The sequence below is a fragment of the Dreissena polymorpha genome, chromosome 4 (genome assembly GCF_020536995.1).
Source record: "Dreissena polymorpha isolate Duluth1 chromosome 4, UMN_Dpol_1.0, whole genome shotgun sequence".
NCBI classification, from domain to species: Eukaryota; Metazoa; Mollusca; class Bivalvia; order Myida; family Dreissenidae; genus Dreissena; species Dreissena polymorpha.
Genome location: NC_068358.1, coordinates 129954909 through 129971704, shown reverse-complemented (window position 1 = coordinate 129971704; position 16796 = coordinate 129954909). Strand labels below are relative to the sequence as shown.

Sequence of the window (16796 nt, the reverse complement as noted above, 5' to 3'; positions counted from 1 at the left end):
TTGTACTTTAACACATACGTCGTATTCTCTTGCCGGGTTAAATCATGTTTATATATTTTAAATAATATCGAACTATTAGTTCAACCAGTCAATATTATTGTAAGATAACCAATAGCTAGCTCTGTCATAAAAATACATATAGCAAAACGTTTATAATTACGATATTTTGTATTTGACGGAACGAAATGTTTCAGAAGAAATACAAAAAAGGAACATCGCGGAATGTTGCTGAAATATGTTTTTTTATCAAGTGAAGAACCCAACTGTATACCAAGTGTACAAGCTCATCAGACGGAATGTGTACCGTCATTGCGATTGGTTTTATGTTCATGTAAATATTAACTCGTAAAATGTTTGTGTATTTCGTACGTATTTACTTCCAAATCAAATATTATTTAAAACATATGCTTTATAACAAAGGTTGAAATGCATAATGCATTCTAATTTAATGCAAAGTGATGCCACCAAAATGCATTTAGTGACCAAAATGCATTTAGTGACCAAAATGCAGTATTTAAGAAGAAGATAGGTGTATTAAATGTATTTGGTAATTGTATTGACTTTGGCAATCTAAAGTTTATCTTGTAACTTTATAAGAAGACAATAAGGTATGTATGGCTTATTTTTTAAGCGTCCGCATGGGTCCAGCGTTGAGACCAATCATCTGATAAAACCCTTTGATCAGAGCTACAATGTATCTTTCAACGGGTGTCAAGAAATAATTGAAATTAACATTGATAATAGCCACATTTTTGTTTTGCGCCTTTCTTCGGAAACTGTAAAAACCATCTCAATAGACGCGTGGTTTTCCTTATAGTGTCGGAGATTTATCAGCTTTTGTGTAAAACAGTTTATGCCTTTTTGTTCTAAACTTCACATGTTAAAGTTTGTCAATAAAAACATTTAACAAGATGTGTTTGTGAAACACTATAAAGGATGACTTTGACCTTGACTTTTCACCACTCAAAATGTGCAGCTCTTTGAGATACACATGCATGCCAAATATCAAGTTGCTCTCTTCAATATTGCAAAAGTTATGGCCAATGTTAAGATTGACGCAAACAAACAAACAAACAAACCAACAAACCAACAAACAGACAGGGCAAAAACAATATGTCCCCCAGTATAGACTGGGGGACATAACACGAGTATCGACCTCTCTTTCGTTATCTACGCGTGTATGAAAATCCTAAGCTATAGATGTTGACAACTATATAGGACATGTTCATGTGAAGATTCGATAAATGTATCGTCCTTGTCGATAAGTCAAGACCTTGTTATTGATTTGGCGAAAATGTTAGTTTCAGTTTTCAGTTGAATTTACAATATAAACAGCGCTTATCTATTTTAATCATTGACATAACACTTACGAAAGATAGATAATTAGATTGTCCTTCCAATCATTTAAAAAGCGGAGTGGCCTTTATCGTAACATGAACGTTACTCCCGCTGCTGCTACATGCTTAAATTGTTAGCCTTAGTTTAACAACAATTTTGAGTTGTTATTTGTTTTCTGTATTATAAAGTCATATATATAATGTACAAAACATACTAAAACAAAGTAAAACGATTTCTTATATGTGTTTATATTAACAAAATAATATAAAATCTTAAGTAACAAAAGCTTTGTGTCGTGTATTTGTAACCGATTGTATGCGTTGTGTTTTAAATAACTATTCAGTGACCTCTGTATGTCAGGAGATGTTTTTGTTTATTTTTTAAGTATAATATACACTCTTATATTGCATAATATGTCATTCCTTTCAACTACTACTACTACTACTACTTCTTCTACTATTACTTCTACTACAACTTCTACTATTACTACTACTACATCTTCTACTACTACTACTACTACTACTACTACTACTACTACTCAGATCCAATCGTTATTTGTCGCTATTCGGATCTGATCAGAAACATCGCATAGGGCGTCACATTTATTTGACCTCTCTTTTTAATAGCAGGTGTCCGTGTTTCTTCAACGTTTATCTTTTTATATTACCGAATATTTTCCAAATACTTCTTAAGTCGACGATTTGATATAGTAAGGTTATCTGAACGTGAACACATTTAAGATGTAACCAGATCCAGTCAGCGAATATAATAGAAGCGTCAGACAGATGATTGGTTTGTTAGCATGCCGCATCGTAAAGGTAAGCATGCTAGTGTTAGACGTTAGCCAATCAGCAATGTTGATATCGCCATATATAGGGCATAAACATGACCAAAGATTGAAAAACGGAGATTCTTGAAGTCTCGGAAACTGAAAGGACTATGCGGAACGTTTTAAGAAAAAATCAGTGTCTTAGAGAGAGTGATTAGGATTATGAAAAACAACATAATTTTAGCTAAGTTACCAAAGGATATTCACATCACCAATACGTATTAACCAGTAAAAGTCCCTAGGTAACCAACGATACTTATTTGTCAAGCATAACGCAAATCAAAGATCAATTTTAAAAGGTTGTTTAAAAAATGAAATTATCGTCCAATGTGTCTTTTATTTAGAATCTCTTAATTTGTTTGCATTTAATTTTTGGTATGTACTTTCGCTTTCATGTTATGAGGTAAAACTATTGTTTTAGTTTGGCAATTAAAGAAGCCCGAATCTTTGATAAGACGCGATTGTTTGTTGTAATGATCATTTGCCCTTTGCATAATTAGCGTAACCGCTTAACAGAAAATATATGCATGTATTTGGTTTAACCCATTGAAACTGTACACTATGTTCATCGATTATTTACAAATTGTTTGCCAACACTTGACGCTTTTATTCTTGCTTTAAAGCAACAATAAAATATAATTATGTGTTACAATAGATATTGTTAACTGTATCTCACCGCCGATTTCAAGGGAAAATAAGCTTGTGATATATCATTATTTGTGTAAGCTTTAAGTTCGAGTACCATGTGCCGTAAGCACTTTAAAGTATTGAAAAGTCGTTGCCCCAACTTGTCTAAGGTACAGTAAACATTTGCTAAACAATGGGGAATTTCATGTATGTCAATAACAATATTCAATCAAAAGGAATTTCTTCTGACCTTGTTGTTTACCTTTTTCAAGCTCATTAGTATGCATACAAACTCCGATTTGCGTTATTTAGGCAATGGTAATCACAAACGCATCGTGTTGTTTACTCATCAATACATGTGTAAAGTAAAAGTAAACCTCACAACAAATGTAACCCAAGATTCAAAACGTAATATTTATATGTAAGAGATTGTTATGTCACCTGCTGATATAATTCAGTCGTTCTAATGGAATTATATACGGGCATAAATACAAATATATAAAACTGTGAATTGACTGAGCTGTGCACTTTTATTAAAGTATGTTCATAAACTACATTTTACAAAAAAAAAACATGTGGAAAGTAAGTTCCAAATATGAATGAGACGACTTTACATTTACATTTTGTGATCCGTACAATGACTTTTTTGAAAGACTTCTACTACAAGTTCAGCGAAATTTGACGAAAGCATAACATAAATTCTAATAAAATATCTACAACTTTTATTTGCTGTATCAACCAGGTTGCTGTTATTTTGGTTTACATACAGTATGATTCTCACGGTATAACATAAATAACCTTATGTACATAAACTGAATCAAAACATCACCTTACATATATAGTTTGGTAAATAATAAATGTGAATGTTACATGTAATTTTTACGAACAATCGTACTGTTGCGATACGTTCGTGTCTGTTAAGATTTTTTTTTCAGTTATAGCATATAATGATCAATTCGTCTGAAATAAGATGATTTAGACAAACCTACTTCGTGACCATGACCTGAACGTTATAACGATAACACCATCTGCATTTGAAATTCCCAATACAATATTGGTTATTGATATCATAGCTATTAATAAATGTCGACGTTTTTTTTGTGAAACACCTTAGGCCTAAACATATTAAGTTAAAATTACAGAAGTTAAGTCATTCACAAAGCGATCTAACATGCTCGTGCGTGCGGTTGTATTGGCAATATCGGTTTGTGCCGTTGTTTCGACAGGTAATATTTTCAATTTAAAACGCTTTATTACCCTTTTTTATAATTTTGCTCACCAATGTATTTTTATTGTGAGTTTGATTCGTGTATTGGTTTGCTTCAAATTCATATGTGTCGTCTTTTTTCTATTGTTTCTGTTTAAAATTTGCCAATCATTCAATATATATATATATTATTAATATATATATATATATATATATATATATATATATATATATATATATATATATATATATATATATTGAATGATTGGCAAATTGTATATATATATATATATAATACATTATAGGCACATTCTCATTTTGTACTTAATACTGCTTAGGCTATATATTAATCATATGCGATTGTGTAACTCAAACAGAGTCAATGTGTATAAAACATATTGTCATCTTTACTGTTTAGATTTTTCCAAGATTAAAAAATTTGGATTGAGTTTTTTCTAAAATAAGATGCTATTCACAAAATGTGTTTGTCGAAAGCGGGAGATGGGCTGATCCTTCTCCTATCTCAATAGGCGAAAGAAAGTGCAATATGAGTAATAATAAGATGACTTCCACTTTGTTTTGGAGTGCTTTCAGACATAAGATCTCAGTATATACCATTTTATCGTAGACACCGAGTTAAGATGCTAAAATTGATTGAATTTCTAACAACTGAAAATAAAACGTTGTTGAACAAATATCGCTGTTACATATATAAATCATTTTAGTAAGGGATAGTAATGCATATGTACCAGGTTGATATATGTATGTGTTAACTGTAATTTTTAAAGTTACTGTCATAACAGTAAGTGGATGTCTTTTATAAATTGTCATTTTTAGTGAAGCTATATAACAGTATCGCACCTTCTTCGACAATATAGTTGTAATGCCTTTTACGACTTTAAATGCATTTAATAACGGCTATTATGCCACATAAAACCGCTATTTTTCAATATTGCATTGTACATGATTTTGACAATCTATATTTTGAATTTTATAGGTGGCCTGTATAGTGTTTTTGAAATCCATGTTAATCAACATCAAACGACGCTTCCTATTAAATTTTGTTTTGCGTGTTTTTTTATCTACAGACACCGTGCCAGACAATTATTTTCATTTAATAATGTACTGTTACCATAGCCTTTGTTCTGCCTATATTTTCGTTTCGTATAGGTAGTAATCAAGGGCGAATGATAATGCTATTGTTACATGCATGTGCTATAATTGACATGTAATTTAGAATATTTAACTGTTGTATACCTGAATATACGGAAAAAATCTTTAAGTATAACATATTTTAATATTATTTTGAAACATCTGCATAATGTTATGTAGTTGAATATCAAAAGCATGCGCCTCATGGAATGATGTTTATATGGTTTAGTACAAAGTACAATTATTAGGAAACGTTTCCATAAGTAGACGAAATTTATGTGTACTATATATACTTACAATATTTCTGTAATTAATGAATTTTATCGTAATTTGACGTAATTACACGTTTTTTATTTCGGATATACTATCAACAGTCATTAATACTATATGAAATAATATATGTATGTATTGTGGCAATGTAACGTATTATTACATTTTATAATCAATAACAGTTTACTTTGTAAACACTGTGCGCTTATTTTAACTTGGGATGTTGGCCTTCTTGATGTTTTGTTAGTACAACTTGAAACTTGAAACTATCATTACCTTTTAGTTTTGTTTTCAGTGGGTATGTTCCACTGTGTTTAATTTACAGTAAACCATTCTATTTTGCGAAATCGCTTTGCTACAATAAGCGCATAGTAATGTCCCGTTTCATAAATTCAGCAAACATGTTATCTTGTTCTTGGCATAGTTTTAAAAAGCCAAAATATACGCTGAATATTATTGTATGTTTTACAATAAATGAAATGATATATGTTATTTATCATGATTTTATTTTAATTTTTATTTGAAGTTTCATGTATTGATAAATAATTTATGTAACAATTTTGTATTCAGTAATACGATTGATCAGATCCACTTTCCATAAATATTGCTGTGCACGATAACGATTTTTATTTTGCGTAAACAAACATAGTGTTTGGTGTTTACTGTATTGCTTTAGGTAAAACCCCGGTAAAACCTCTGATTTTCCGTTTCAAGTAAGTATTTTCTTTCTCCATTTAAAGCGTATCAAATTCGCTCGACTTCATGTTAAGCCTTCGTTGTATTTAAATTGCAACACATAATATCGTTTTGTAAGAGAATCCTCTAAACAAAAATTGGTTCGATGAATCGCATGGCTATCTTTTATAGAAAGGAATAGAGTAAATAAACGAAACTGTGTTAATATGATTTTGAGACATTTAAGTGTCTTTTGATCTTGCCGTCCCGATCAAAGAAGCTAGTAACCGTTACCTGTTTAAACCTTAACGTTTATTCGACCCAATAATAGTGTGTATAGTTATTCTTAAATCGTTAACTATCGCTTCACTTCACTTTTGAAACACTACAAAGTTCAGAAATAAATTATAAATGATAATAGCACGCATACGATATTGAAAATATGAATTTGTAGAAGTACTAGCAGCAGCAGTCTAAGAAGCAGATGTAAAAGTATTGTTGTTTTGTAAATAATACTAGTCAAATGAAGAACAACAGAAGAAGAAGAAAAGTAGTAGAAGAAATAGAGAATACTATTTTAGTGTGATTGTGTACTTAAATTCATCCCACGCGTGAAGAAAGATTTACATGGCGAGGCTTGCCGAGCCTTGTAAGTCTTTCTGAGACGAGTGGGATAAATTTAAGTACACAATCACACTTACATAGTATTCTATGTATCCTACAATATTTTTGTTATATTTAATTTATTCCTGATGCAATCAAAATAGTAGTCTTTAATTAATAAAATAAAACCAAAACACATTAAATTAGCTGAATCTAACATTGCGTAGTAATATTATTTGTGATCTTTCCCGTTTACGGATCTTGAAATAGTCCTTAAGAATTCCACGCAAAAGAAGAGTAACGAGACATTTTATCGCTTTACGCATCGATTCAAATTTAATCAGCGTTCCAAATGTTACACACTCAAGTAGAACACAGACGGTTTTGTTCAAACTACAATTCTTGTTTCACCACTGTAAAATACCATAAAACAAAAATGGCTGCCAAAAGCATGATTTAGCATTTATCCCCGCCGATATTTTAAATTTTAGTCTATAAACAACTCTTCTTTATACACACTTTTTACTTACTGACATAAAAAAGTAAAACATCTACTGGTTATTGTTCTACTCACCGAAGTTATGTAATGACAATGTTTATTTTCGTAAAGTTTTATTTGCTTCCATGATGAGTTAAAATTCAGGACACATTTCTTCATCGCCATCCATCTGTTCCATTTTAAAGGACTGGATGTAAACAGGCAATTCTTTGTGGATAGACAATCTTTGATCGACTGACAAAGGAACTACCTATTCATCAAAGAAATTGCCATTTTATTTCAACATCGATTTCCTTCGAAAAGTTAAAGAACAATTCACTGACACTTTTTTAAAATTTAATCCATCAATTGTTCAACAAAACATCGCGTTATTCGAGTACATTTGACACTTAAACGAAATCGGAAATGCAGTGTCACCAGTTTCATTCCAGTTTTATATCCCAAGACTGTTATTCACCTTCATAATATTATAATAATACATCGTAAACACACACACTCGTGAAACGACTGCGTACCCAATGACGCAATTAGGGGTGAAAGGCCCAAAAAAGTAGTCCCTATGTGTATGTTCTAAAAATATCTGTCGGATAAACTTTATCTAAAAATATCTGTGGAGAAAACCTTATCTTTTCTGTATGGGTCCTATTATGTTCTATAAAATCATTTCGCTGTATGATAAAACGCAAATTGTTGTGTTGTTGTTATTTTTTGGTTCTAGGTATTGGTTATTTCATTATTTATATTTTCTTTCAGATAATTGTCAAAGTGCAGAAGTTGAAACCAACAATAAGCAGCTTCAATATCCGTTCATTTGGAACTAATTAGAACTTAAATCTATCATGTGTCACAAATACGGAACTATGATAGGTCAGTGCAGAGGTTTAAACGTGTTCGAGTGTTCAGTTAAGCACCCATTCAGTGGCCATTACAAAATGACTTCGAATAACGACATTACACGGGTCACTCTCACAATAGCAGCATTCAATGAGACCCATGCCGGCGAGTACTGTTGTTCCAAGGAAAGTATGAAGGAATCCACATGCCAATGTATCAAGGTAGCAGGTAATGATAATGTTATGGTGTTCCTGTCTTAAATCTTAAGGTTCAAAGGAATCGTATTTGACATAAGACATCGTTTTTTTTTATTTGTATTTAAAAAGTGCTTAAATAATAACGTAATATCTCTATTGTAAAATATAAGTGGATTATTCGCGTATGTGTATAAATATTTGTTTAAAGTGTAGGTGTTGAATGTGCCACATCAAGGTTGTTCAACTCATGCATATGTCGTTTGTTTTACAATATTATACATCATAGCTGTATATTTTAATCCAGGACTTAAAACCAGAGCAGGTTAATGCATTCAAGCTAGTTCTCGATGAATTATTAACGGTATAACATATCTTAAATAACTTCACAGAACTACATCAACCTATTTTCATGCGCATCAAAACTTGTATTTACTAGCATGTAAAGTGTGGATGATAAGATATCCTTTAATTAACACTACTGAATTTACACAAATCATAAACTCGATTTCAAAATTGGTAAATGGTATGTTCATATCCTCATTTCCTGCCAATATTCTAGCATTATATATGTCATCTTAGTTTTGAACATGAACACTACAACGTCCTATGCGATTTAAAGCGTGACAGAGCTATTTGCTTCTATCTCGAATCTAATATAGAAAAAGTGACGCCGGTGCCAGTCCCTTCCACTACAATATTATGGGGTAAATGTGTATCCATAACAATTTTAATGTCTTCAGATAATTGAATGTATTAATGGAAGTATCATCAGGACCCATACGACAAACACAAAACAATATACAATTGTTAATGTAAAGTAAGCAACTAGATTCAAACGAACTATTAAATAAAAGCAAAACCTGTATAAATATATGACTAAACATAGTAATAAGAAATATATTTAACTGGTATTATTGTATATGTAGCTTACTAATGAATGTTTTTCTTGTTGTTTTTATACAGGTCTGAATAAACGAGCTATGATCTTGTCCACAACTGCTGTCCTTTTCTACAGCACCTTTTAGCTGGACATTGCGGATGGACGTTTAGTATTTGTGTACAACAATTGCTGCAATGGACGTTTAGTATTTGTGTACAACAGTTGCTGCAAAGGACGTTTAGTATTTGTGTACAACAGTTGCTGCACAGGACGTTTAGTATTTGTGTACAACAGTTGCTGCAAAGGGCGATTGACAATCCAATTGTACTAGTGTACGTGCGTTATTTGAAACATAGGTTACTTAGGAAACGTAGGTTACCAATGCAGACATACATATGTTATAATATCCAATCTAAGCGAGTATTCATCACATATAAAGGTTTATTCATTCAATTTAAGTTTGGAAACTGTCATGGAAATAATAATTTAACCGCCTTTTGAAGAACACTCTGAAGGTATCAATGTGAACGTTTGTTTGCATTATTGAGAGGAATAAATGCAATTTAGCTGAAAACTAGAGCCATGATACATTCTTAAGATGTTATATCCTTTTCATCAAACTCTGCCGCCAAATACATAACACAAAGTTTATTAAAATGTTTTAGATAATGATTATCATTGATATATATATAATTTATATCATATTTCTATATGATATGATAATATGATTACCAATATGATGACTTATTTTCACATGCAATACGTAATACAATGTGCTATAATAAAAATGCATATCGAAAACGTCGCACTACAAAACATGACATGTTTATTTATTTTCCTATTATTCCTCTGTTGGACATATCGTTTATTTGGAACAGTCCGTATTGAACTGCTGTGATTTACAAAGCTGTTTTGTAAAGAATATTTAAATAATTTAAACGTCTTTATAAAAACGTATTCATAAAATCTCCCTATGCACATTTCTACTTTATCGATTTATCATTTTGTTCCGTTTAGATGCCATGTCTTCATTGCGCTGTGTTCACTGTATTGCGAGTACGAAAATAGCAAAGGGCTATTCTTACGAAGTATTTTTATTTGCTATCTAGGAGATTTCATTAAATAGATATCGACGAAACAAGTCATCGGATAGCTTTATCGCAATAGTACAATCACCGACTTGTGCCTCAAAGGCAATGGGACAATTATGTGCATACTTATTTCAACTTCGATAACTCTATTGAAATGTTTTATTCAAATGACAAGTATAGCCATATGCAGATGATATTTTCAAGTTTACTCAGCGTTTAATGTGCGTATGTGAATCAAAAATGTGTTTAATCCGCAATTGAAGCATTGATTTGCAACCATTTAATCGTTTGTTCATGAATGAAAGTAATAATAAACATATCGATGTATGGCTCCACGATAAGGCGCGTGCGACACTAAACGCGAGTAATTGGGAAGGACAAATATTTTAATTAACTTGGCGTGTGCATTGAACTTATTGTTCGGACGGACTTTCAGCTGGAATTTCGGGTGGCCTTGATCAAATATTTCTTTGCAAATGCATTTGTGAATATGAATCCTAAGTTTTATTTGTGGTATGCATAAATCTAAAGTTAACAGCTCAAGTGCACAGTTGCACAGTTTGAGTATAAGCGACAAAAAATAACATTTCTTGGTGCACTTTTCGTCGATTACAAATTACAGAAGAAGACGTTACCATTATTAGTTATACTTACATAGAATGTCGAACCCAAGAACGATGTCTGTATGTCGAGGAACGATTAAAAAGCTAATTCTGACACAGCCAATATTCAGAGCGTAATATTCACTTGTTAAGCAAAAAAGATACAGTAAACGTAAAAAGAGTATTAATTGTATTAGTTTTAACTGTTTTCCCATTAAGATTTAAGATTTAAAGACTGTGATCATATTAAGTAAGGTTTGCTGAGCTCATATTCCAAAGTTCATAACGTTTAGTGCATACATTTAAGAATCTGGACAGTTCGAAGCGATTTCACAATCAACTTAAGGCACTGACTTACGTGTCACTGCCGGAGTAAAACTGTACTTCCTTTACCCCATACATATTAATGCATTAGAGACACAGCACAGCATTGTAGATAAAACGACATAAAGGCAAACGATAACAGTTCTAAACTTTCTTGGTACACATGTGAAATTTAGTGTTCGTGTGTCGTATGAATAGATATCGTTGCAGGAAATTAAAATGATCCGTAAAACTAAATTTATATTCACATCGTACATGCATGATATACATGCTGGCGAATTCGAATGTACAGACATTTTCTATTTCAGAATTAAATATCTGGCTTATTTCGCATTTTTCGATACACGTTCTTCTTAATTTTTATTTATATTTATATTGAAATATATGAATAATACGTTTTTTACACATTTTATATACATTCATAAATATTTGACAAAATCGTGCAGTCCCGCTTTAAGATAAGTCTGGTAAAAAAGTTCTAATATTTAGATATCTTAATAATATTGGCCAAGTTTCGAGCTGTGTCAGTTTATAAATAAGCTCAAACATCTTCTGAGAGAGATTCTACTTGCAAAGGATTTAATCTATGGATTTTTAAATATACTTAATTTCCTTATTTTTTTTCCTTTTTGTCGGATAATCAAACGGTAATGCTCATAGCATAGCAGTTGATTCATCGTTTGTTTAAACAATATGATTCCCTTAGTTATAAAATTGCCTAAAGTGGTAGTTTACGATGCAAATAAAGCTAAGATATGTTAATATTGACATCGCAGAAAAACACGATAGTAAGTTGCTAGCACCATGGGCACATTGTTTTATTAGATTTCATATGTTCAAGGTTAAAGTTAGTGAGGTACAAATTAAACGAAATTATAATAATATGTTATGTATTGAATGCTTATTGAAACATAATGTTTAACACTTCGATGTTAAATTGGAAAAATTAGACGAATCAAACAAACGTACAGAAACAAAAAAGTACCTTCGTTGATATAAGCCGGTATTTGCACCATCAATTCATAGAGTTTTCATGTTCACACCTGTGACACAAAAATCTTGTTTTGTTTTCTGTAAGATTAATTAATTCGGCTTATTCCACTTGTCTTGACGCACACATCATTAAACAGACACGAACATAAAAATGACACGATCATGCATATTATCTGCTTCGTTCATTCGTTAACGTTTTTAATGAGTTGTGTTTTAATAGCTCAGTTACATCTACGCATGAGGAATTAACTAGCATTCTTGCTTATCTTTACAGTATTCGACATCACATACATGTTTTTTATTCCAATAAATATCGTGTTTAAGAAATTCTCTTATATCTGTAATTGGTTCTTGTTACACGTGAGGTCGTACACTAGATTAGCAGTTTTTTTATTAATTTGAACAATATATATTAACTCTATATAATTAAAAAAATACCGCGAACAAGTAGAATTGTTAAGAATCACATTTCGCTTTAACTAGACAATAAAGGCAAGTGGTGCTTAAAATACACGGATAACTCATTGTTCGAAAACAGCGGGGTATTTACAAGTTATAATATTCCCTGAATACCCCTTTTGTACCCGGAAGTAGTGATTGAAATCAATAATGTGACTCTTAAAGGGACTGTCAACCGTGATTGACGAAAACAAAAAGTTAAAAAATACCGTATTTTTTATAATTATTAGTTTATATTGATTACAATATCACGACTGGTATATTGCATTACTTGAAAAAAGTAAATATTTTCAGTATATTCGGTAATAAAATTCCGCGATGTACTTTCGATTTCACATCGCGAAATTTTATTATTTTATTATTATTTACTGAAAAAGGTGACATAACGATATACACACTATAAATAACGCAAGTAGATTGATCATTTTATATATAAAATATATACAATTCAATACGCATGCACAATCTGCATTCCTGGGTTTACCACGTGACGATGATGATCAATCCACTTGCGTTATTTATAACTACCTGATAGACATACCCAGTAAAATTTATTACCGAATATACTGAAAATATGGAAACCTAACAATTTTTTTCAAGAAATGTAATATACCAGTCGTGATATTTTAATCATTATAAACTAATACTTGTATAAAACACGGTAATTTAATTTTTTCTGTTTTCGTCAATCGCGGTTGACAGTCCATATTGTCAATCCTTTATGCTCAGGTCGATAATACCCGCTGAATAACCTATTGAATGTTCAATAATTTGTGTTTACAGACGATCCTATTCGATAAATATTAAGTTTTAAATACATAACATACACTTTAGAACGAAGGTAAAGTACACATTTTGAATATTGTTGCACGTCATTGTATATCTTTGTTAAATTGGGGAAATAAATCGTGCATTGTTAAAAATGACGAAACACGCATTTAGCCTATCTACGAACCATGTTTTGTTAGATATGTTAGTGTAAACAAGGAGCATTATTTTGACTGATGGCTATTTTAACGGAAAGCACGTTTTCTAAAATGCATTCAATAATTGTCTTCAAAATGTAATCCAGTATATATGAGACTGCGAGGATAAATCAAGTTCAAAATTCTATATTTAATAAATGTTACTTCTCTGAATGATGCCATTAAAGGAGCATATGAGTCGCGTTCTGAGAAAACTGGGCTCAATGTATGTGCGTAAAGTGTCGTCCCAGATTAACCTGTGCAGTCCGCACAGGCAAATCAGGGACGACACTTTCCGCCTAAATTGGAATTTCGCTAAGAAGAGACTTCATTTAAACGAAACATGTCATTAAAGCGGAAAGTGTAGTCCCTGAATAACATGTGCGGACTGCACAGGCTAATCTGGGACGACACTTTACGCACATGCATTATGTCCATTTTCTCAGAACACGACTCATATCTATTCACTGGAAATAATGCGTGTTTTCGTTACGAATGCTTATTAAATCCCCGGTCTAAAACAGGGTCATTCTGACAGCAGCCGATTTGAATTAGAGTGCAAAAGATCGCTACCAGAGCATAACTATTATAAATGAGAAGTGGCAACTAAATGAACATATCCATTACATGGAAATGACCCTGAAGCACTAGTTCTCTAACGGGGAATAACTATCTAATAAACTTGCTTAGCAGACCAAATATGCTAAATTGCCATAAAAAAGCAAATAAATATTCTGAACGGTTGTAAAATTGACTAATTTATTTTAAGATGCTCAACGAGATCAGTAAGTATGATAAATACTCTGCAAAAAAGCCTAAATGTGCTAAGTAGGCTTTCATAAACTTGATAAACTAACTAAATAGCCTGCAAAATAGCCTTAAAGGCTCGATAGGCTGATGTTTGAACCTATTTATACAATATTCAAAATGTGCTTAATAACTTAAATAAGATGCAAAATAGGCGCAACGTGCTAAATAGGTTTTATGTTTATTCTTTTTAACAAACTTTTTAAATAGGTTAAATATACTAAATAGGCAGCTCCATATTATAAAATGGCTTTACATGATTTATTTTCACCTATTAGGTCTAAAAGGTTGCTTAATAGGCTAACTAGGCTGTATTTTCTTATTAAGCTTGATATCTTAAATAAGATGCTAAATTAGCTAAATATTCTAAATGGGCTGTAAATTTTCTCCTATTTGAAAAACTTGCTCAATAGGCTGAAAAGGCTTCTCAATAGGTTATATAAGGCTTTATAGGATATATGTTCCAACCTATTTAATCAACTTGATTAATATGCTACATAGGGTAAATAAGCTCGATATGCTGTATGTTTCAGTCTATTCATTAAATATGCAAAATATGTTTAATATCTTAAATATGAGGGTAAATAGACTAAATATCTTAACTAGGACGTATATTTCATCTTTTTTTAATAAACCTAAATAGGCTTACTTCACACACGTCAATGTGCAGAAGTTCAGATAGGGGACGCAACTCTCTAACGTTTAATGCAAAACAGTAAAGTTGTAACGCAATTAAATGTCTAGCCCCGAAGTACGCACATAGCCCATAATAAAGTGTTTCAACTTATTTTACAAACCTGACAAACATGCTTAACAGGCTAAACAGGCACACTCCGTTTAGAGACCATTTGGATATTTGATGATTACTTCGAGCAAAACATTGTCCTTTTTAATAGTATAAATTACCTTGAATTAGTCTTGAATTTTCTTTTGAATAATATTGACATGTTAATAATTCCATTTTGGAGGAGATTTGCGGCAGTTTTGGAAAATTTATTGACAAATACATGTTCTGGATATTATTTTAAAATTGTCGTCAAATGATACTCGCAAATACTATGTGAACAATAAAATAAAAACATAGGTCACCGGCCTTGTTTTGATTTTATTTGCAATTGAGCAACATGGACTTATGCGTTAAAACTGCAAAATTTCTACCTGTGTAAAAGATAATTATCTTACTGATGAAATTGAAAATTGCTTCTTTTTTGTAGTTTGTACGTTTTTGTATCCTTATTTATATTCAATTTAACAAACATTACAAATACCATGCATCACAAAATTGCATTACAAAAATGTTAGGAAATCATTTTTATACATTTTCTTTAAGACAAATAAAACATGAACGTCATACTCTTTTAGCCACAATTTTGAAAACTTCTAAATAACAGAATACTACCAACCGTTTTTAATACTAGTACACTTTTCTTTATGTTTCATAGTAAACCAATAATAAAAATATAGGTCACCATACTCTTTTTGGATTAAACATTACAAATTAAACACTACCTACAAGTCATATGTTACAAAACGACACCATTCCGCCGACTAAAATGCAGCATTTAGTATATTAATTAACACAGTATGAAAAAAAATGTGTGTAACATGTGTGTAAAATTTATATACCAAATCTAAACAATTACATTTAAATAATACATTGATTTACAACTACTATCCCGACATTCCTTCGAATTCGGAATAGTGTTTGCTTTAATATATATTCTTGTAAAATTATATAATTAAATTCTTGGCTATTTTGTTTGTTTTTTTCATAAAATAATTTTAGCGGGAAAGATAATAATGCACATTATTATACGTATTTTTATATTAATTGCCTTTCCTTCAAAATAAATCTGCAGAGACAAAAATGTTCCGTAATGTTCCCGAAAACAAGTCGTTAAACATCACAATATCCGCTTTATAGCATATAACTGGAGATAGGGTGAACTATCGTCATTTTTTTAATCTAGCGTCACCGCTTAATAGGAAAAAACTCACTTAAGAAAAAAAGTTGCATACATACAACAAATACATTGATTTAGATAATCTTATTCACTGCGTATTTTGTTTATTTTCATGAATGCATGAAAATTAAAATTTCAGATTATCCCTGGAGACTTAACTTACAACATACTACTACTACTACTACTACTACTACTACTACTACTACTACTACTACTACTACTACTACTACTACTACTACTACTACTACTACTACTACTTCTACTACTACTTCTACTACTACTACTACTACTACTACTACTACTACTACTACTATAAAAACAAAACACGTCTTAATGCCGAGCTAAGCCTTTATTTGTCAGTCAGCATTCCGCTGAAACATGACTGGCATGTATGTGCCCCGACCCGGGATAGAACTAGGAACCTCTGGATTTTAACGCAAGCGCCTTATCCACTGAGCTACGGAGGCACTACTACTACTA

The 16796-nt window shown here is 31.4% G+C and overlaps 1 protein-coding gene across 1 annotated transcript in view; it reads right to left on the bottom strand.

Annotated features, from left to right (window-relative positions):
• Nucleotides 1-16796, bottom strand: part of LOC127876444 (ubiquitin carboxyl-terminal hydrolase 38-like) — a 553141-nt gene that overhangs the window by 234771 nt on the left and 301574 nt on the right. The window lies entirely within an intron of this gene.